Source organism: Sinocyclocheilus grahami, unplaced genomic scaffold (assembly GCF_001515645.1).
Source record: "Sinocyclocheilus grahami isolate Dianchi unplaced genomic scaffold, SAMN03320097.WGS_v1.1 scaffold285.1, whole genome shotgun sequence".
Taxonomy (NCBI): domain Eukaryota; kingdom Metazoa; phylum Chordata; class Actinopteri; order Cypriniformes; family Cyprinidae; genus Sinocyclocheilus; species Sinocyclocheilus grahami.
The window spans coordinates 788,074-793,388 of NW_015505464.1; the positions used below are offsets into that span (position 1 = coordinate 788,074).

Genomic DNA, 5,315 nt, shown 5'->3' on the forward strand with positions numbered 1-5,315 from the left:
GGGCAGTTCCAACTTTGCAAGGACAGTCTGGCGCTTCTGACTCACAGCCTGTAAGTACGTTTTTTATATTTAAATAATTTGCCACTGATGATTCAAACACGAGTTTTGAGCAGTGTAGAGTAGGCTTGTTGTTTGTTGTTTCTCCGATCACAAATGCAGACATGGTTTTATGTTTACGCAGCGCGATACGCAACGCAATGCGTAAAAACACAGTATAAGTCATTATAATAAGTAATTATGTCCCCACTGGATGCAACAAATGCCTTGTTTGTAATGGGTTTTATTGGTTTTGTCTGATTTTTCAAAATTGCTACATGCCTGTTCTGTTCATCTTTGTGCAACTCACTGATTGTTCGTAATAAAAGTAGTTTTTACTGTTCCATTTAAAGACGTAATAAAATCTATGTCTGAATTTTCCCGTTTAGGTTATGTTTTTAAGGGCTGCATTTACATCAGAGCAACACTTTTCCTGTGGATATTACCTGCAACTTGTTGATCCTTTTAAAATACCACAAATGGCCTGAAGATTACGATGACCTTGTAAGACCAACAGGTCTGTTCAAAGATGCAGGGCTTATTTGGCACATTGCTCTGAAACAGTTGCAGCTAGACATTCAGATCTTAAAATCTTAGAGAGACTGGCCACGGCTAGACAGTAACAATGATTTGCACTGCAGGAACATGTTATTATTTGACAAGATATGACATGTAAATGGATAACAAGCCTTTAAAGCTTTTAATCTATTTCAGTGAAATTCTTTTTAAAGGGGTCATATGATGCGATTTAAATTTTTCCTTTCTCTTTGGAGTGTTACGAGCTCTTGGTGCATAAAGAAGATCTGTAAAGTTGCAAAGACTAAAGTCTCAAATCCAAAGAGATATTCTTTATAACAGTTAAGAGTCAACCACTTCTTCCTAAAACGGCTCGTTCTAACACGCCCCCACATGTCTACGTCACGATGTGGGAAGATTTGCATAACACCGCCCAAATGTTCACGCAAAAAAAGAAGTGTAACTTTAATTCTTGCTGTTGCCGCCGCTGCCATGTTGTGAAGACGCTGTGTGTTTCGTTGCGAAAGCGAAACTACTTTGTTTGGCCTTCCAAAAGAGGACACAACTAGAAATCAGTGGTTAAGTTGTATTTACAACACTGTTCCAGAACAGTTCAACCCAAATATTTAGATGTGTGCAGCACATTTCATGGAGGATGAGGACTGTTTCCTGAACCAGTAGCCTATAATGCGTCTGTGGCACAAAGGCTGTTTCTATAAAGTGGGGCAGTTCCAACTTTGCAAGGACAGTCTGGCGCTTCTGACTCACAGCCTGTAAGTACGTTTTTTATATTTAAATAATTTGCCACTGATGATTCAAACACGAGTTTTGAGCAGTGTAGAGTAGGCTTGTTGTTTGTTGTTTCTCCGATCACAAATGCAGACATGGTTTTATGTTTACGCAGCGCGATACGCAACGCAATGCGTAAAAACACAGTATAAGTCATTATAATAAGTAATTATGTCCCCACTGGATGCAACAAATGCCTCATTTGTAACGGGTTTTATTGGTTTTGTCTCGTCGCTCTGGCCGGGAGACGGCATCACAGTATAGTAAGGGGCCTAACATTTCCATCACACGCTTGAGGCATTCGGCCAATCACAACGCACTGAATAGCTGGCCAATCAGAGTACACCTCGCTTTTTTAGAACGATGAGCTTTGTAAAAATCGACACATATCAGAAAGGCGGGGCATAGAGGAGAAACAATAATGTACATTATATGGAAAATAATGTGTTTTTTTAACCTTTTTTAACGAAACATATCGCATAGACTTTCAATAAAGGAGGGAACTGAGACATATCTAGCAACCGCATAGCAACATCCTAGCAACTACCCACATTTTAGTGTCATGTAGCCGATTTTTGCATGCAGGAAAAATATGTAAAATTCTAGGTTGAAAATAATCAATCAACGTAAAGCCTCTGTGTCTGTGAAAAAGACATCACCAGGCTTGCTATCCCAATAAATCCACTGAATCCAAGCTGAATGCTAAATCCACAGCCTGGAGATATGTTGGATTTGTGCTATTTCTATCTTCTGGCCTTTTGAAAACTTTCCAAATGAACAAGAATACTGCCTCTCAATCGCTCACGATATATCAGACTATGAAAGTCCTTAAATGGTGCTTTGGTTCCTCTATCAGACTGCTCGTCCTGTTCCCAGGACATTTAAGGGATGCTGGCTCGAACTCCTGAAGATGTTTAAATACTTTAAGGAAGTATGCAGTAACTATTAAATGCACCTAAAAGTAAGAGGGATTATGACAACCATTATAGTGTAAGATTTTAAAAGGATTTTAAAAAGGATTTAAAAGTGAAACAAACTTACTGTGTGCATCCCATTTCTGTCATTAGCAGATTGTGAAAACAATCAGGCTGGAAAACAAAGGGCCTGCAAAAAATGTTAATAAATGTCTTAGATTTTAATTAAATGTACAGCAGATAGAAATTTTCTTTGACTTTGTATCATAAGTGAATTGTGCAGCAAGAAAAACAGGTCTTGTTTGAACCTGCAGTTACATATTAAAAGATCTGCATTTTTTTGTGTTTAATATGAGAACGAGTTTCATTCTTCCAACTAGCTACATTCATAAAATTCAAATTGACTTGATTCATTTGGGACTCAGTCAGAGGAAAACAGCACTCTACATGCCCTGGTTGAGCTATATATAAATATAGGATGCATTTGAATGTGTTTGATCTACAGACAAGTGCTGTGTCTATTCCCTAGGTGACTGACACCTCCACAATGGCACCAGAAATTCAGATGCGAGTCCAAGGGACTGCGTGTAATTAGAGTGAACTGTCTGTCCAGCTGCATTTGTGAGTGTGTGTACAGGTCTGTGTGCATGCATGCATGCATGAGTTGAAATGAACAGGACAAAAGCAGTCAAAAGCAGAGGGGACATAAAAAACACCTAAGGGGAAGTCACTGGTTAAAGAGGTTTACAGTTACTGTCCTGGCACTAATGTGCAATTTTTCCAGGTCAAAGTGTATAGTGGTTAAAAAACAAAAAAAAATGTATATGAAATACTGAAGTAATGCAATTTGGACAAAAAGTGTAGATTACATTGGGAAATTAGACTCAGCATTTTTATTCATACTTTTATATAGCAGGATGCATTAAAGGGGTCATCGGATGCAAAATTCACTTTACAAGTTGTTTGAACATAAATGTGTGTTGGAAGTGTGTGTACACATCCATCCTATAATGATAAAAATCCACCCAGTGGTTTTTTTTAAATCCCTATTTTAAAATCCCCTTTCTCAAATCAGGCTGTTCTGTGATTCCTGTCAGAATGTCGTAGTTCTGCACAGGCCCCTCCCATGATAGTTGATTGACACATTGCATCTTACCTTAGACCGCCCTGAGTAAGCTGTCATCAGTCCGCCATGGACCCTTTTCACAAGACTGTGATGACGCGTTTTCCTTCCGGCCTCTCTCTGAAACCAACACGGAAGTGACTTAAACTGTAATTCGTCATAGTTCTGCACAGGCCCCTCCCATGATAGTTGATTGACACATTGCATCTTACCTTAGACCGCCCTGAGTAAGCTGTCATCAGTCCGCCATGGACCCTTTTCACAAGACTGTGATGACGCGTTTTCCTTCCGGCCTCTCTCTGAAACCAACACGGAAGTGACTTAAACTGTAATTCGTCAACTGGCCGCTAGACACTGGCTGCAAAAGGGAGTCAATCCCATAGACTCCCCATGTTAAAATGGCCAACTTTACAGTAGAATTTTTTTTTTTTTTTACAGACTGGTTCGAAAAATTATTTTGGTCTATATAGCTAATTTTGCCCTTCATGACAACTGTGAGGGGGGTGAATTTTTTTTTATAACTAATCCGTTTAAATTATATTAAGCCTTAAAATTCTGCATAATTAAGGGCGTGGGCACTTGAGTGACAGGTGGATTGCCCTGCTGTCACCACCGTCAAGCTAGGTGGGCGTGGCTTCAGCAACCAGCTCTTTGCCCATTTTTGATTATCCGGGAGTGACGCGCGGTGACGCGCTGCCAAGATGGCGATGACCGGTGTCATGATAAATTGGGTCCTCCCTGGAAATCGGGTCTCATCAGTTAATTATTATCCTAAATACATGTGAACGATATTATTGTAAAAACGTATGGCTTACTATATAGTGCATAATAGAGCAAATTAGTGCATAATGAAACAAATTAAATGTAATCTCTTACACTTGATTTCCTGCTAATTAATAAATAAAACTAATAATACTCTATTAAGTGAATAATTGAACATCATTAATTAGTTTTATTTATAAAATAAAACTTTGGGCATTTAACACTTAATTTAACACATAATTAAATTAAAAATAAGTGTGAATACAAGTGCAAATTCCTTTATAAACTAAGTTATCAGGCTAATCGGGTATATGTATGCTATGCTAGTACATAAGCTAACTAATACAGACATTAATGGTCATTTTAACGTAGTTAAAACAGCATTTATCATAACACGATTTTGTAGGAATTGTAATCAGGCGCTAAAGACAGTACCTATTAAATTAAATTTGAGCCAATGGGATCGCTTGGGGTCCTAATGGAGACCGGATTTCGAGGGGCGACTCGATTTGTCACCACACCGGACGAATTTAGGAGACGGACTCGCGCGTGCGTACATGTTTGTGGGAGGAGCCAGCACCGAAACACGAAAATTATTAATGAAATCATTATATTGTAAGTATACGCGTTTATATGGAGGTCTCTCTCGTTTTCAGCTCCTCTTACATACTATAAAAGGTGTGAGAAACATGCTACAATGAAAGGTCTGGCACTAGCTTATATCCTGTCCTTTTAAATGTCAGGTTGTTTATACAGGTTAAGAGAGTTTATTTATAATTTAATAAAGTGTGATATCTGCCTGACGTAACGTCACTGTTTTACTTTGACAGAAAAAAACTGAAAAATCTCTAAGTAACTGCACAAACACAGACCACACCCTCTAAAGTTTCTGGAACAAGATTCAAACTGATTTTATATTTCAGGAAGAGACACTAATAAGCTGCACATGATACGGTAATGCAGGTGTATATGTAATGTATAGGTAGACTGCAATATTGTTGCACCATGTGTGTGTGTGTGTGTGTGTGTGTGTGTTTGTGTGTGTGTGTGTGTGTGTGTGTGTTTGTGTGTGTGTGTGTGTGTGTGTGTGTTTGTGTGTGTGTGTGTGTGTGTGTGTGTTTGTGTGTGTGTGTGTGTGTGTGTGTGTTTGTGTGTGTGTGTGTGTGTGTGTGTGT

General features: G+C 38.7%; 1 pseudogene; it reads left to right on the forward strand.

Annotated features, from left to right (window-relative positions):
• The window catches only part of LOC107600532 (potassium voltage-gated channel subfamily V member 1 pseudogene), an 8,819-nt pseudogene extending 6,570 nt beyond the window's left edge, over positions 1 to 2,249 (forward strand).
• Positions 2,250 to 5,315: the final 3,066 nt, after the last annotated feature.